Source organism: Populus alba, chromosome 2, assembly GCF_005239225.2.
Source record: "Populus alba chromosome 2, ASM523922v2, whole genome shotgun sequence".
NCBI classification, from domain to species: domain Eukaryota; kingdom Viridiplantae; phylum Streptophyta; class Magnoliopsida; order Malpighiales; family Salicaceae; genus Populus; species Populus alba.
The window spans coordinates 4,898,008-4,917,511 of record NC_133285.1 but is presented as its reverse complement, the minus strand read 5'-3'; positions in this window follow the sequence as shown (position 1 = coordinate 4,917,511).

Here is a 19,504-nt window from a genome sequence, read left to right as displayed (position 1 = left end):
TGGTGCATGATTAAAAAATAAAATTCTAGCTGTTTGAGCATAAACACATTCTATCCATTAACAACTAGACTTGCCTGCCTATATTCTCTCTCTCCCTGCTATTTTCCCTCTTCATTCATGCCCAACAAACTATACTAGGCACACTCAATATATTTTTGAGTTTTGATAAGTTTGAATGTGACATCTTGTTTTATTCACACATATAATTTTATATTTTTTTATTAACAAATTCTTTGTAAATACACATTGTTATGTAGGGTTGACATCATATTTATAGTCAATTATTGCACCATATTCTATGTAAAAAAATATCTTTCTTATTAATGGTTATTTTCTACCGGCATGTCATTGATAGTCATCAATCTCTTTACCAATCAGTTATTATACAACTAATATCCCGTAATGAGTTAATATGATCAAAGTTTATAAATATCTGAAGTCACTAAATAAATGAAAAAAAATCTACAATAATTCACTTTTATATATATTTTATACACTTATCAACTTAAATATCAAGAAATCCCTCGTTTCAAGAAAGTACTATTTTTTCAAGCGAACTTCCGGTCATTGATCAAGCTTAACAACCAGTCCTAGATATAAAACTTACATCTCAAGCCCAGGCCTAGGATCACAAGCTATTGAAAACTCAAATTCTGCATGAAGTTATCTCACGACTTGATCATGCATAGACCCAATCCATCTATTATGCAAAACTAATCACATTATAGAAATTCATTAGGGTAGCTGATAATAGCAGTAGATCAACTATACATGAATATGAGAGAATTTATTACTTATTAATCTTTTTTAAGGGCATGAAATACAGCATTGCTAGCTCTGATTAATCCATGATTTGGGATTAAAAGTATAGTTGATTTAATTGACTATTGCATGACGTTGAAAGTGTATTTTGCTGATTTGGAGATGATTGCAGGACATGCATGTTGAACACGGGCCCCCTCCAAACCAAAAAAAGGGCCAAAAGCCGAAAGCCGAATGCGAATTTATGTAGTGGAAAATCGATAATTCTACCCAAAAAAAGGGGGGGTTTTGAAATTCTTCCCACTTTCCACCATCAATTAATTTAAGATGAGTGAGGGAGGACCTTTACATGAAAAAACCCTACCAATGAAATGTTGAAAGTACCGTAAATTATTATGGATTATAATAATGAAATTATATTTTTGCCATTAAAAAAAAAACCTATTGAACTAGTTTATAGGAATATATTTGTATTTTTACAGGTTTATTTATCATTCTAGAGTTGCTAAGGTTTATTTATCATTCTAGAGTTGCTAAGGAGCATCTCTATCATTTCTTAAATTTCCTTGCGTAGTTGATTTACCTTGATAGTCTTGAAAGCAAAGAACCACGACTAGAACTAGGGGCACTCTTGATTTCTACCTTTTTAAGCAGAGTTTAATGACTCCGATGGTCTTTAAAATCAAAATTCTGAATAATTACTCGCAAGGAAAAAACCATTCAAGATTTTGCCCGTGAAATGTCATCAATAATAATTAGTCTGAGATTTGTTCATTTTTCATGATATAAAGTCAAAATACTCATTAATTAGGTTGTGCGATCGAGCGTAGAATTCGGCTTACAATTGCGAAAAACCCTTTGTATTGTAAAGGATTCAACACCTGTCTGACTCTGCATTTTGTTCTTTTAGGGCTTGCTGACCATTGTCCAATCCAAGGACATCATTGTTAACGACCGTTAAAGCTCTCTCACCCAGCTCCGTCGCCAGATAAAACTCCACACTATACGAGAATTAAAAACTCCGTCGCCAGATCATCACCGACCTTGAATTAACAACTCCTTTAGATCAGTATTAAACTCCATCCACATCTGTAGGGTTTGTTGTAGTTGGCCATTTATTTGGTTTTGTTCTTATATTGAGCAGTAAATGACAAAGTTGACGGCCTAGCCAAGCCCCATGAATGCACCGGATGGTGAATTTCAATTTCAGGGAATGGAAACACATCTTCCTGACATGCTTTTCACAAAGTCAATACGCTTTGGAAATTCAATTTTGATCGTTTGTCAAAGAAAGGAAAAACAGCTCTCTTACGTTACAACATAGCAATTCCAGCTCGAGTTGCCAAGAAGGGAAGCCAACCTTTCTCCAAGCAAAATGAAAGAATAGCATATTGGTTTCTTCTTCTCTTCTAGGCTGATAAAAATAGCAGGCTATGGGGGCGGTGAAGCTCGTGGGTCGTGGCACTAATGAATACATTGCACAATTCCACATATGGAAGGATTGTCAAAAGCAAAATGGACAAATCCACGTGACCCTTAATTGTTTCATGGAAACCAAATGCACCTTTCTTCCATGGAAAAAAATCAAGCTTGTCTGCTGGGACATGCTGCTGAAGGAATACTTGTTGTCTGGGCGCACCAACGATAATTGGGGATCCGAGAAGCACTTATACGCAAGAGCTTGTGTTTTCTCTCCGTATTACGTGAGGAGATATTGATATAGGATTGACTGGCATTTCGGATTTTATTTGAATCTAATCGACCTAATGTTTTTCTATCAATTTGGTCTGGCTTTATGAAAATTATGGCTGTCTTTTTATTTTTTTTAATATTTGGATTGGGTTTTCTATATTAAATATTTTGGAATTCAACTGAAATATTTGTGCATTCATTAAAAACGTTCATGTACAATATTTTTACTCTAGGGACGTTTGAAATATTTACATATAATTGTTTTAATGTATAATATAGAAAAAAATACAAGTAATGATAAAAAAATACATTGATAATTGAATGATAAATTGTTACGGTGATGATAGGGTGGTAACAATATTTGCAATATTAACTATGATGGGTAGGTATTAGGTGGATTTAAAGGTTAAGTGCTCGTTTGGTAATGTAGCTGCGGGTGAGGTTCACTCGCAGCCACATCAAATGCCATTTGGTTAAGAAGAAAAAAAATATTTTTTGTTGGTAGGACCCATTAAAATCTCAGCCGGACCGCATGTTTTAGAGAAGCAATATTTTGTTGTTTTTTGTAGGGGGAAAAGTAGAACAATGGAGCATGTTCACTAAAGTGAATAGTAGCTTTTATGTTTTTTTTGAAAAACCATTAAGAAAAGTTTAGTTCCCTCCTGAAAAACTAGTGCAGTTAATCATGAACAATATTAAATGATAAATTGTTACGGTAATGATAGGGTGGTAACAATAATTGCAATATTAACTATGATGGGTGGGGATTAGGTGGAGGTAAAGGTTAAGTGCCCGTTTGATAATGTAACTGTAGGCAAGGTTTACCCGCAGCCACATCAAATGCTGTTTGGTTAAGAAGAAAAAAATACTTTTTGTTGGTAGGACCCATCAAAATCTCAACCGGATCGCATGTTTTGGAGAAGCAACATTTTGTTGCTTCTTGTAGGGGAAAAAGCAGAACAGTGGAGCCATGCTCCACTGTCGCAATGTTCACTAAAGTGAACAGTAGTTTTTATATTTTTTTGAAAAACCAGTGAGAAAAGTTTAGTTTTTTTTTTCTCTGAAAAACCAGTGCAGTTAATTGTGAACAATATTTTTTTTGTTTTTTTTAAAATTAGTTTAAGGTGAATTAAATTTACTCGTACTGTAATCTCAATTTTATTCCTGATAATATTTTACCTAATTTTATTGCACGCTCAAAAAATCATGGAAACTGTAGTTCTTGTTGAATGACTTTTGTACGTAATGAAATTGTAATTTTTTTTTTTTTAAATTGTGTTTTACTCGAAAAACTAGTATTTAATATTATTTAATAACACTACATAAATTAGAAAGAAATCATATGATGACGTAGTATTTGTGGAATTTGATCGCAATTCCAATTATGTTCTTGCCGGGTTCGACTCAGTTAAAAAGATTGCTTGATGACGTAACAAAAAATTCAATTTTTGTTGTTACGCATTTAAGAAACCATGGAAAATATAATCCTTATTGGATAGATTTCGTATATGATGACATTGCACATAGTTTAATGGAATAATAAAAAATATTTGATATCAATATTATTTATTTTATGATATAATAACAATAGTTAAATCTACAATATTTAAATTAAAAATTATTAATATATATATATATATATATATATATATTTTAATTATTTTATAACTTCAATTTGAAAATCATTTTTTTTAACCAAAACACAATTAAACTACTTTTTATCCAACCTCAATTTTAACCAAATATATATTTTTCCAAACTAACTTCAACTAAAAGTACTTTTAATAAAACAACTTTTTTAAAACCACAACTACAATAACAACCTCAATACCAAACACACCCAAGACAAAATACATGTCTCAATGTGAGGTCTTTATATTTCTAACCATGTCTCCATAAAAATCTCCATGATGATATTTGCATGTCTCTATACATGTCTTAATTGAATCTCCATATGTGCTTTTAAAAGGATCATAGATCTTTTTATAAGTTCCTGTGACAATTTATCTCTAAAAAGATAAAGATCCTTCTTACCATGTATCAACATAAACAAAAATATTCCCATCAACATGAAAATTTGATTTTTTTTTTCTAAGATGATAGATGAAACAACTCGATATGCATTAACTAACTCATTAATTTGAAAAACATCATCTTCTGCATTTACTTTTTCATTACTTTCCCGAACAACCTGGACACGACCCATGAATCTTTTCACTATGAATAACCAATCAACCCTAGAAAAATCCTTTTTAAATGAATAAGTGTATATATAATAAGCTTGTTGGCATTGCTTGACAAAAACAAAAACAAAAGCATCATCGACGTTGTAAAATCTAACCTTTATATTAATTTTGACAAAACCATGATTGAGATCTACTCTAATTTCTCTATCAGTGGTATTGTAATAACATTTAAATAAAAATATTCTATTAAGCTACTATGATATTGCAGTTCAATCACATGTTTTAACTTCCTATAATAATCAACTTCAAGCTCATTTAAAGTTGATCCCTTAATACAAATTCTATTATTATAGGTCTTTCTACCCTAACTATACTTTTTAGTATAAAAGATATATCCATTGATGAAATACTCGTTTAAACACTTAACTTTTCTTTCAGGAACCAAACATAGTAAATTCAAACTATCATTAGCATTCCCTCTCCATTGATAAATTTGATACATGACTACAACTATTAACCATTAAAGAGAAATATTTCATAAAATTAAGTGTTACGAGAGAAGAATTACTAAGAAGTAATTATATGCATAATTATATGCATGTCTAAATTTGATTTTTGTCAAGCATGTTCCCCTCATTAATTGGTTGGAAAAACCTCTGATGACAATAAAAAAAAAGATGTTTTACCACCATTTGTTAAGGTGAAGACCTTGTTATTCTCCATACAGTATGAACATACTAATTATCTATGCGTGCTCTAACCAGAAACCATTCCACACACAAGAAAATCATTGATGGTTCACATCAAAGTTGCCTTCATCTAAAAATTATGTTTTCTCAAGACATCATACGTCAAACAATACTTTTATAATGATTATTATTATCGTATGCAACTCTATACACGCTGATAGAACTAGAAGTTGACTCAACCATCCTTTCTACCATGGTTGCATAATGAACATATGGTTATTCATGTGCAAGTCAACTTAAATATTTCTCCATGAATTTTTTTTGTAGAAGATATATCGTAATAACATTTGGATCGAGAAACTTTTTATTTTTATACCTATTATATTGACATCTAATACCGCCTCCACTAATATTTTTTTGGATTAGATAGTGCATATATAACAAAACCCTAAATTCCACTACAACAATCTATCATGCACAACCCTTCAGGTAAAACTCAATATCTCTAAAAAACAATCATCTATTACTTGTATGAAACTTATATAGAATATTGATGACAATATGTGTTAATTAATCATGTGAACTAAACAAATTATCGGTTTAACTCAAATTTATTATATTTTACAAGTACATCTAAGTCATCATCAATATTCTACAAAAAATTAAAATTCCTCCAAATTTATTGAAACTTTTAATTTAACAATAAAATTGATAAAATTTGAAATGTATTCATTAAATAAGTCATTATTTTTTTTTATATAAAATACCTAAGTTACAAAAATCAAACTCAATTTCATCAAATGACAAACAAATATAATTTTTTTAAATATCAAACATTTCCTAGGATATACAAATCATACATTCATGGCACATATTTTTATGGAAAAAGTTATAAAATAAGTAAACACACAAATAAACTACATATGCTACATCAAAATACAAAAAAATAAAATAAATTAACATTTAAAAAATGAGTTACCACAAAAAATGGATAGTTTTGCTTACTTGATGTGGTGAATCTTCAAAAAATAATTGAACTAGAACAAGGATGCTGACAGACTGGGTGTTGGGGTGATCAAATTTATGATGATAAAAGTTTGATTTATGACAAAATATAGAAGTGTTGTGTGTTACTTTCTGCATAATAAAGAAGAAGAAGAAGAAGAAGAAGAAGGGGGGAGATTGGAGGATTGTCTATCAAGTTATAACTTAAATATTATTGATGGTTTCACCAATATGTATTAGCGACAAACATATTTTCTTGATAATTCTATCTGTAATAATGACATCACATTTTTTTTATTCATTGATTTTCAATTGTAATTCCCTTAGTATTCACCGATAAATTTTTTTATCGATGAATACCGAGAGAAATAACGATGTGATATTTTATCAGTAAAAATCACTATTATTTATTGACGGGTTTTTGTTAAACATTATTTTCATTTGTATTTAATAATTGTTTTTGGCTGTGGCTAATTTAGATGAACATAACATGTTTAAAAATATCTACTTTGGGGCCTTTTATAATTCAGAAGTATAAAAATTATACTTGTTGATGTTTAAAAATTACAGCTTTTTATCGCTTTCATATTAATTATGGATTCCTTGTTAATTTTATTTTTTATTTGACCCTTGATCGACTAGAACATACTATTTAACTATTTTTAAGATTCTTGATTGCCAGTTATTTATTTAATAGGAATTTTGAGTTTCTCTCTAAAACTTTACTATGGTTATTGTTTTGAGCGTTTTCGAAAATTAACGAATTCAACGTTACATCCTAAATCTGTCGGTGTTTAAAAAACATTATACTAAGTAAATTTTACAACATTTGCGTATTTTTGCGCGCCTGTACTTGCTCCTTGTCCGTTCGTTTTTTTATAAAAAAAAACAAAAAAGAAAAGAAAAAGGAAGCAAAAATGCGAAGCATGAAGGGGGATTTTTTTGCTCCCTCTCCAAGCAGATATCCAGGTTGAGAAACACGTGGCATTTGCTCATAAACTCAGGGACTATTTGGAGGGGCCATTTAGCAATCTATTATAAAAAAAGTCTTACCCATGAGAAAACAATCCACTACCTTGTTTGTCACGGTAAAGGAAATGATGTTTGACTGTATTTTGAAGGGATTGCGGTGTGCCGATAAGCATTCCTATCCTGTTTTGTGGACTTGCGATCCACTTTCGTATGGGACGGGGCATTCCCTTCGCAGCCAGGCAAAAAGGAACCCATTTCCAGAGTCCATACCTAATATTTTGTTTCTTTGCTCTCTCTCTGTACGTATATACTGTTTTCCTTGTCCCATACGACAAGAATTAATTAATTGAGACAGCTATAATATAACGTACGCGGTTAGGGATTACAGTTTAATTTAAATTTTTCAATTTCTAATTAATATGGGGAGGGTGGGTCTAAGATAAGATAATTAACCAATGCCTCCTTCATTAATTCCTAGTATAACTAAAGATTTGATAGAAGAAATAGAAAATCATGCGTCGGTGCTGGTCCTTTTTTTTCTCAAAAAAAAAAGGACAGAGATTAGAACCCGGGAATCTTGTAGGAAATGAATATATTAATACTAATTAAATTACAATTCAATGATAATCAATATTATTAGAAATGAAATGAATATGACAAAGGAGACATACAATAGTAATATGCAAATTCCACCAAACTCTTAATTAGGAAATTGGCAGAAATTTTTCTAAGCTATAACATCTCATATGGTGGCTTCATCATGCAATCATTTCTTTGGATAGGTCCTGCTAAGATATTGCTGGCATATTGTCATTTATAGAAGAAACATCTGATAAGTCTTAGGATTTGGCCATTTAATTGCTCGACATATATATTTGCCCTAGCTCGGAATATGTATATTTTAAAATAGATGTATGCATAAATATTGCAACATATTTGCTCTTAATTTTCAAGGGTCATCCAATCCCAGGGGACTCCAATAGTTAGAAAATATAATAAAAACTCTACTCTTTATAATCTTGAGCCGGTTAAGTGTTTTTTTAGATCTTCGTCTTGGTATTCCTCCTATTTTCTTCTCTATTTTTTCAATACAACATTAAAATTATAAATAAGAGAAACATTTAATCATTTTTTAAGGGATGATTTTTTTTAATAATGTATTATTTCTACTAATTATATATCAGCTTAAATACCAATGCCGCCAATATTAATCATTATTTTTAAAATATATTATTGTTATTATTATACTATTATTACTGCCACCATTTCCTTCTCTTCTCTATCATCATCATCATATCACTTTTTATTTTAATCATTAATCATTATTTATTCTAAAAATAAACTATTAAAGATTTTAAATCTTATTTTGATCTTATGTTAGTATTCTAAGTATGGTATTAGAATTAAAGTATATATTTTTAATTTTTTTAATTTTTGGCTCGACTTGTCTTCTTCTTCTTCTTAAAACTATTGGCATTCCAGGAGGTTAAGCGAAAAAATAATTAAGGAGATAATTCGCATGTGAATCAAGTATTTGTGGCACCAATAAATTATTCTACCAGCGGAGTTTATAGCATCAATCAATTTATTATTTTAGTCCATGCTAATTTCATAGGAGAAGGAGACAGAGATGATGAGGTGGCAGACATGAAGTGAAAAGGAGAAATGGGTAGGGCCCACTAACAGTTGGACCAGGGCGCATCTTTGAGTCCGATAGCACTTTCTGTGTATTCTTAAGTCTTAACAAAATAAGCACTCAGGTGGTCCACGAACCACATGTTAAATTCAGTGTCCAATCGTGGACCACCTCCTAAATTCAATGTCCAACTCAAGACACGTCGCAACATCCAGTACCAATTTATTTCTTTGTGGAGCAAAAGATTTAATTATATTTGATAACATCCGGTAGCATATAGTAGAACAGTTTAAATCAAATGAAGCATCAAATAAGTTCATACTTATTACAAGATAATAATAAAATAAAATATGTTATGGTTGTAATTAAGTTTGGTATGTTATCGTAATCTTTTTTACAACCATCTCATCTAGAATAGATTTATATATTATTCATAGAGAATATAATATAGACAGAATAGTGAAGTGGTTAAAATTAACTAAAAAATCAAATAATTTATTTTATAATTAGATTAAAAAAGATCAAATATTTTATAATTATAATTTGATTTGTCTCTATAAATTTTGTTGTATTCACTATTAGATTAAAAAGATTACAATAGTTTTCTATATATAGTACAATAAAGATCATTATTTTTTGTATTCTTTTGGATGCAAATTCAAAACTCAAATCCTATGATTTAGGACTCCTTTACTTGTGTATGATTTGTGGTGACAACATGCACTATTGACTCAAGATATGGTTGTCCCAGAATTTACAATTACTGTATGATTTTTGGTTATATATGCAAATATTTTTTTAAAAATTAACATATAACAGAGTAAATTGAGCAACATTCATTGCTTTAGTAAGTAGGTCAATCAATTGATATTTGGATGATAAAAAGAAGATCTTAAATTTCTTTTAAAGTACTTCATCACACACATAATGAAAAACAATTTCATTATGCTTGGTTTGAGCATAAAGCACTAGATTGGAAGAGAGATATGTTGCATCAATATTATCATACTATAACAAATTGAAGCCACCGAGTTTTGGCTATTGTAATAGAAAGAGATTTGTATTTAAACTCAGTGATACTATGTGTTATTGTTTATGTTGTTTACAACTCCACAAAATCAAGTTATGGTAATTAAAAACACAATACACACCAATATTTTTGCGATCATCAGCCCGATTGACACCATTAAATCCGTAGAGAGATTGATTAGTTTGTCTAGTAAATCAAGAACCTAATGATTTTATTTGTTTGAGATCCTTCATGGTATTTTCCAATAACTAGATTGTTTATTTATCTTGGCACAAGGTTTGAGAGTTTGACTCGTAACACCTAGATCGTTAGTATTATTTAAACCTAGTTGATTCCACTATTTATGGTTGATTTCAACCTTATTTCTTCTATTTGGATAATGAATGATTAGTCTTCTTACATAGTGAGTTTAAACTCATGTGATTGATTTTTTTATCTAATTGATCATTACTCCTAAATCCCTTTAACCAATTAGTACTTTTTAAACTTGGTTGAATCCATTGTTCATGATTGAATTCTACCTCACTTCTCTTGTTTTGGATAATGAACAATTAGTATTTTAATTACATAATTGACACATAAGTATTTATTTTTCATGTAAGTAAAATTAAAAGTATTAAATATTTTATGTTTGCAATTTGATAATGTTTAATAGTTTAATAACATCCTCTATATTATATTCTAAAAAAAGTTGGTTCACATGCATAGATAAAAAAAAAATAAAAAAAATCAATCAACTAACTTAACTAATCTTGACTATATAATTTGAAGATGCTCTCAAGAGTATAATAATAAAAAAAGAATTTAATTTATATTTATTGTCACACCCCCACAAAATTTTTTTATAAAGGCACGACATCGGCTGGCGATTTTCGTGGTGTTCTAAGGATTTGGTTCTTTGGAGTCGCCACCTAGTATTTGGTCACTAGGAACCCTAACTGGTCTTTCAGAAATTCTAAGGCAAGGGACTGGTTGCGTAAAGGGAAGGTACTAGCACCCCTAATACGCCCTACCTAAGGTAAGCTGCTTGGTGTTTGGTTTGCTCTATAGTCTATGGTGTTGGTGTTTTCTAATCCCGTCAACTCGTAAATCGCAAGGATAAGAGAATAAAAGAATTTCACAATTCTTAAAAAAAACAATTACTTTTCACGACTCGTAAACCGTGGAGAAAAAAAAAAATTAAAATTTTGAAATGTTCTCGATTGCAACCAAAGCTTCTTTCAAACATGCGCGTTGATTTATTACTCCCGATAATATTTTGGATGTTCGTCCTTTTAAGGATTTCTTCATCCAAACATTAGCGGTGAACAATAACCACAACTTCTCCTCCCAAAATAAGATTTTTATAGTTTTTGGAATATTGGCCAATACCCTTTGGAGTTTTACAAACAGGTTGTAAAATCCACAAATGCAAGAAAATGATTTTTTTGTGTTTAAGAAATCTATGCGAAAACACATTTTCAAAAACTTCCAATATTTTTTTATTATATATATAAAGGACATTCAAAACATGCTAGTGTATTGGCCGTATGCATGAAAACGAAACATTTTTTTTTTATAAACTCTTTTTTTTTTTACGAAAACAGGTGTTTTTAAATACTGAAATTACATCCCCATAGTATAAAAAATTGCAAATCAAAATATACCAAAAACAACAATATATTTTTTACTTTTCAGAAATTTTTATATTTTTTTTATATTTTTTTTTGAGAAAAAAAAAAAAATATATATACACATATACACACACATGCATAATATAATAATATAATAATATAATATAATATATTAATATACTAACTGGGCTGGGCCGGTCCAACTAAATGGGCCGGCCCCAGCTTGAAAGCCGTTGGGCCGAACTCGGCCCGAAAGGGATTGGGCCGAGTTCGGCCCAAAAAAAACTACATGGGTCTGGGCCGACACCGGCCCAGACCGCCGGGTTGGGCCAGAATCCTTCTGGCCCGCCCCACATATTTCTGGGCCAGAACCATCTGGCCCAGAGAAGTAAAAAATTACAGCACGGGGGGAATTATTTTCCCCCCGCGCGCCTCCTGCATGCAGAACGATTCTGCATGCAGGAGGCCAACCGAACTCAGCTTCGGAAGAAAAAAATGCACGGGGAAAAGGATAGTGTACCTGGCGCAGCGGAGACGGCGGCTTGCTGGCGGAGCTGCAGTGTCGTGGCTTCACGGACGGCGGCTCCAGGGCGGCGCTGCGGCTGTTTTCCAACGGTTCGTCGTCGTTCAACCGGCTCGTTCCTTCTGTTTCAGCTTCTTGAGTTCCCTCTCAGTTTCAACTATCGCAAGCTTCTCAACTTTTGGGTTTTCGGTGACTGTTTCTTGAGTTCGTTGGTTTCTCTCTCTTTCGGTTCTTCTCTTTCTTTTTCGGGTCCTCTCCTCTTTTTCTTTCTTCAGTTTTCTCTTCTATTTATAGGGGCCGAACCGGTGTGGGGGACCAGTGTTAGTGCGCCTTGGAGCGGGTTTCGCGGGTGGCTGGTCGGCCACCACCCGCGACAGCAAGGTGCCGTTTCTTTACTTTCGGCCGGTGGGTCGGCCAATGCTTTCGGTCGCGGTCCCACGGTGTGGGGGCTTCGGTTGTTCGGTGGAGATGCAAGGGAGAGAGAGGCGGGAAGTTTATTTCAAAAAACCAAGCTTTTCCTTCTGTTGCAGGTGCGGGGAAAGGAAGAAGAAAGGGGAACAGTGCCGTTCAAAACGGCACCGTTCGGTCCTTTTTTTTTTTTTTTTTTTTTTTTTTTTATGCATGAAACGGCGTCGTTTTGGATAAAACGCGCCGTTTCATTTAAAAATAAAGGCGCCAGAACATGTTTCGAATCAGTCCTTAATCATCTTTGTTTAATTCAATTTCGTCCCTGCTAATTTCAGTCCGTCCCCATAGTTGGCCGCGTTTTTCACTTTGGTCCTTGGCCTCTGATTTATGCAATTAAGCCCTTAATTGATCAATAAACTTCCAATTTCTTCAATTAAGCCCCTGAAACAATTCCAAACAGCCCCCCCTATCTTTGCGCCTTCTCCAAATTGGTCCCTGGTTTCGGATTTTCACAATTAAGTCCCTAATTGGCCCTTAAACTTCAATATTTATGCAATTAAGCCCCTGATTTGACTTAATAAAATCCTAAAAATTATAATTTAGCCCCAGAACTTTAATTTCTTCAATTTAAAGCCCAAATTGACTTAAAAAATCAATTTTCTTGCAATCAAATCCCCTATAAAATCCAATAAAAAAATCAATTAAACCCATAAACATCCAAATTTGGGCTTCTCTCCTCAAAATTCAAAATTTCCTTCTCAATAGGGTTCTCATCCTTCAAAAATATTTTGTCAAAAATCCAATCTTTGTATCTTTATACTCCTTGACCAATTTTCTGACCATTTTCGAGCGCTTCTGCCTCTTGTCCTTTTTCTAACCTTCTTTGGCTATCTATTTTATTTTTTTACGGGGACCCAAAAATGGGTTACAACAGATGCCCCCTCTTTATAGAGCTTACGGAGCGAAGGTTTTGCGCAGTAAGTTTTATAAAGATAGTCCCAACTAAACTCCCGAAAACTGATCTGGTCGAAGCTGGATCGATCTGAAACTCTTTCTTTACAACAATCCTCTTCGGCCATCGGAATCCCATCTGGAAATTCCCTTTAAAAAAATGAAATATGAGGTCCCTTCTGGCGACCCCTTTTTGAAAAAATATCGAAATGCGAGATCCCTTCTGGCGATCTCCTTTAATCAAACTTATAATCCCATCTGGGATTCCTATTAACAAACATGAAGTATGACGTCCCATCCGGCGACCTCCCAAAATAGTGAAATGCGAAACCCCTTCTGGCGATTTCAAACAACCTGGAATCCCATCTGGCGATTCCTTTTAACCAACATTAAGTGTGAGGTCCCATCTGGCGACCTCCACAATAGTGAAACACGAGATCCCTTCTGGCGATCTCAAACAACCTGGAATCCCATCTGGCGACTCCTTTTAACCAATGTGAAATGTGAGGTCCCATCTGGCGACCTCCACAATAGTGGAACACGAGATCCCTTCTGGCGATCTCAAACAACCTGGAATCCCATCTGGCGACTCCTTTTAACCAATGTGAAGTGTGAGGTCCCATCTGGCGACCTCCACAATAGTGAAACACGAGATCCCTTCTGGCGATCTCAAACAACCTGGAATCCCATCTGGCGATTCCTTTTAAGCCAACAAAGTGTGAGGTCCCATCTGGCGACCTCCACAATAGTGAAACACGAGATCCCTTCTGGCGATCTCAAGCAACCTGGAATCCCATCTGGCGATTCCCTTTTATTCAAAGCTGAAATATGAAGTCCCTTCTGGCGATCTTCATCGAAAAAACGAGATCCCTTCTTGCGATCTCTTTTAACCAAACAACTTGGAATCTCATCTGACGATTCCCTTTTACCAATTGCCATCGATGTCGTTCTTCCTGTTGGCAGGGTCTGAAAAATATTATCTTCTCTTTTTTTCTGTTCTAGACTCAACTCAATAATTCTTTCTTCGTCCACAATCTCGTTAGAATGCACTAAGATCTCCTCCTGTAACGATAAAAAAAAACATACGTGCAATGACTTTATGATTAGATGCAATGCATGCATGCGTACCTGGTTTTGAAACATAGGCCCCCATCCTCTTTTCTATGTTCATGAGACTTCCTCGTAACATGAGCGTGCTTTTGAAGTCGTACGCCGGATTCATCTCTCGTGTTTTTTTCTTATCATATTCTTGGAGAAAAAGTATTTGACTTTCCTCAAGTAGCCCTTTTCTCAAAATGTAAGACTTGTTCTTGCTTTTATGTCATTGCTTTTATCAAATGCTTTAGCTTGGTTTTCAAATCTATAGGCTTCCGTAAAAACTTTTCATAAAACATCTTGTATTGCCCCCAGTGTAGAGGTGTGATCCTAGTTTGAGCTTTTATATAGAGAAGAAATTCGTTCAGTCGATGCTAAACTTTTTAAATGAGTGAGGAGATGCACTGTTGGGATTAATGCAAAAAATGATTTGTTGTGAGATCAATGCACAAAAGGAAAGAAATCAATGGCCAAACTTTGCTTTATTAATTTAGGGAACTACATCAAGCGTAATATCTTTTTTACAGAGTCAGAATTCACAGGCCGAGCTAGATCTTCTCCATCCATTCTAGCTAACTTCAACGCTCCTCCTGAGAATGCCTTTGTTACTACATAAGGACCCTCGTAATTTGGTGCCCATTTGCTTCGATCATCTCCTGGTAATGACAATATTTTCTTCAATACTAGATCCCCTTCTTGAAACATACGCGGTCTAACATTCTTATCATACGCCTTAGCCATTCGTTTCTGGTAAAGTTGGTGATGACATATTGCGGCCATCCTCTTCTCACTGATCAAGTTCAATTGCTCGTATCTCACTCTAGCCCACTCGGCCTCTTCTATCTCAGAATCTATTAACACTCTTAACGATGGGATTTCCACTTCCAAAGGCATCACTGCCTCCATACCGTATACCAAAGAATATGGGGTAGTCCCTGTTGAGGTTCGAACTGCGGTGCGATATGCATGAAGGGCAAATGGTAACATCTCATGCCAATCCTTATAGGTGACTACCATCTTCTGAACAATCTTTTTGACATTCTTGTTAGCAGCTTCTACCGCCCCATTCATCTTTGGTCTATATGGCGAAGAATTGGAATGCTTGATTTTCCATTTAGTGCAGAGCTCTATTATCATCTTGCCGTTGAAATTCTGGGCATTATCAGTTATAATCTGTTCTGGGGGACCATACCGACATATCAAATCTCTCTCAATAAATTTCTTCACCACTTTTTGTGTCACATGAGCAAATGACCCGGCTTCTACCCATTTTGTGAAGTAGTCAATAGCCACGAGGATAAATCTATGACCATTGCTCGCTTTGGGTTTACAGGTCCAATCACATCAATTCCCACATCGCGAAAAGGCCATGGAGATGTTAAGTTAAACAGAGGAGCTGGTGGCATATTGACCTTATCACTGTAAAATTTGACATTTGTGACATTTTCTGACATAGTTGATACAATCTTTTTCTAGTGTCATCCAAAAATAACCAGCCCTTTGGATTTTCCTTGCCATCATGTGCCCGCTAGCATGCGGTTGAGCAAATCCCCTCATGGACCTCTCTTAATGCCTTTCTAGCATCTGCTTCATCCAAACACCTTAACAGAGGTACCATCAAATGATCTTTTATATAAAATCTCTCCATCTAAATAGAAGTCTATAGCCAACCTTCTCAAGGTTTTCTTATCCGTTTAGAAGCTCCCACCGGATATTCCTGATTCCGCACAAGATTCTTGATATCGTAATACCAAGGTTGTCCGTCCACCTCTCCTTCGACTAAAACAACAGTGCGCTGGATCATTTCTAATATCAATGTGTACCGGTTGTACCTTGCATTTGAGGTCAATGGTAGTCATAGCAGCTAGTGTGGCCAAAGCATCCGCAAAATGGTTCCCCTCCCTTCCTAGATGGGTGAATCTAATTTCTTCAAATTCCTTTGCTAGCATGGATAGGTATTCCTGGTACGGCCTCAACTTTTCCTCTTTGGTTTGCCATTCCCCTTTGACCTGGCAGATGATCAACATTGAATCCCCATATACATCTATCTTCTTTATCTTTAACTCCAATGCCGCTTCTAAACCGAGTATACAAGCTTCGTACTCAGCTGTATTGTTGGTACACTCAAAATGTAGTTTGACCGAAACTGGGTATTGTTTCTTATTAGGAGAGATTATTACCGCCCCTGCCCCGTTACCATGTACATTTACTGCCCCGTCAAAAACATGGTCCACCAATCTGTCTTCTCTTCTTCCTTTTCTATTGACGATATATCTTCATCAGGGAAATCAAAATCCAAAGGTTCGTAATCTTCAACAGCATTATCGGCCAGATGGTCTGCAATGGCACTCCCTTTTACGGCTTTCCTTGTCATGTACACTATGTCATATTCTGCCAATAAAACCTGCCACCTTGCAATTCGACTTGAGAGAAAAGGCTTATTACAAATATACCTCAGAGGATCCAATTTTGAAATCAACCAAGTGGTATAGTATAACATGTAATGTCGCAACCTCTTTGCCGCCCACACCAATGCACAACACAGCTTTTCTATCTCCGTGTATCTGGACTCACATTCAGTGAATTTCTTACTCAAGTAATAAATAGCTCTTTCCTTCCTTCCGGTTTCATCATGCTGACCCAATACACATCCCATGGCTACTTCAGTTACGGTTAGATATAATACTAGAGGTTTCCCTGATACAGGAGGTACCAGTAAAGGTGGATTTTGTAAATAATGCTTGATTTTATTGAATGCCTCCTCACACTCCTCATTCCAGGTTCCCGGGTTCTTTTTTCTTAGTAGTCGGAATATAGGCTCGCATGTTGTTGTTAGCTGAGCTATAAATCGAGCAATGTAATTCAACCTTCCCAAGAATCCTCTTACTTCTTTCTCCGTCTTAGGGGATGACATAGCTTGAATGGCCCTTACTTTGTCTGGATCCACCTCTATGCCTCTATCGCTTACCACAAATCCCAACAGCTTGCCCGATTTAACTCCGAATGAACATTTTGCAGGATTAAGCCTTAGTTCATACTTCCTCAACCTCTCAAATAACTTCCTTAAAACTTCCACATGATCTTGTTCCTTTTTAGACTTGGCAATCATATCATCTACATACACCTCAATTTCTTTGTGCATCATTGTCGTGGAATAGAGTCACCATTGCTCTTTGATATGTTGCACCCGCATTCTTTAACCCAAATGGCATGACCTTTGTAGCAGTAGGTCCCCCACGGTGTGACAAAAGTTGTTTTTGCCTTATCCTCGGGAGCCATTTTTATTTGATTGTATCCTGAAAAACCGTCCATAAAGGAATAAGTGGAACTTCGGGCAGCGTTATCCACTAAAACATCTATGTGTGGTAGAGGAAAATCATCCTTAGGACTAGCTCTATTCAAATTCCGAAAATCTACACAAACTCTAATCTTCCCTTCCTTCTTAGGCACCACAACAATGTTAGATACCCATTGCGGATATCTAACTACTTCTAGAAAGCCAGCATCCCATTGCTTTTCGAGTTCTGCCTTGACCTTGATCCAGACGTCCGGGTGGGCCCTCCTCAGTTTCTGCTTGACTGGCTTATACCCTTCTTCCAACGGTATCTTGTGTTCTACAATACTTGTATCCAAACCGGGCATATCTTCATATGACCAAGCAAAGACATCCGAATATTCTTGTAATAGGGTGATCAGTTTTATCCTTTGTTCAGAAGTAAATTAATAAGGTACCTATTTTCAACTCTTTCCTGAGCTGACCATTGCCCACATTGATAGTTTCGAGTTCCTCGGTGGCAGGCTTCCAAGTCTGTTCCTGTTGTTCTACTAGCCTGGTGAATTCACTGATATTGCTTTCATCCCACTCTTCTTCTTCCATAGATATTACATGCTCGTTCAAGTTTGGCCATTTATTCTTGATGCTAGATGTATGTGATGTTGTAGGAGATCCGCTTTCAGGATTCCTGAAAGCGGGAAGTGCTTGGTGTAAATGCATATATAAATAATCAATTTTTTGAAAAAGTGCATGATCTCACATTTATTCAAAGGGAAAAGGTGGGCTCCATGACAAACATAGAATCTAGCTGACATCATGAGCCTCGATTGTCAACTAGAGAAAATAAAGCAAGCATAAGCAAATGACAAAAACATTCTAAGGCAAACAAAGGTTGGTTTACATTTTGAAAACCACTGGAGCTTCTTGTGTCACCCAATTCTGAAACTTTTCGCCTGGAGCCAGCTTGCGCACACAGGTCTTGGCGGAGACTTCTTCTAGTGTATGGATAGTCAGTTGTGGCAGCACTTCATCTTCTTTTCTTGCTATTTCTTTCGCATCACCTTTTTCCTTCTCCTTCCCCTCCAAGGTGTTTATGCTCATATTTGCCAACTCTAGACCCAGGCTTTCAGCTCCCTTATCATGTTGCACTATGTATGCAGCTCTTGGGAATGATACGCTAAGGGGAGGGATTTCCAGCTGTTCTTCTTCAAGATCTCTTCCTTTAATTCTAGCCATCCTTCTTGTCCTTCTCCGATCAGCAGCCCAACGATAATCTTCTTGGTTAGGTTGATATCCTAGCCCAAATCTTTGATCAGCCTTTCTCTTCCTTGTCGGATTAGCCCCTTCTGGTATTCCGCAAGCGAGGTTATATCGAAGTGGGACCCCACGGTTCAAGAAACATAGACTTGCCATCCTTGCCGCTTCTGAGATCCTTGGTCTTCTTAACACGGTGTTTCTGGTACCCAGTCAGTGTTCACGATCTCAAAAGCATGGATATTGTTATCCTTGCAATCCTCCGCTTCGATGAAAGGCACAGCCACATTCTTTGTCATGGCTATTGCCTCCTCAGCCCTGACGGTTACTAACATCCCATTCATGATGTACTTCAGACATTGGTGTAATGATGAAGCTACTGCCCCCGCTGCGTGGATCCAAGGTCTTCCCAAC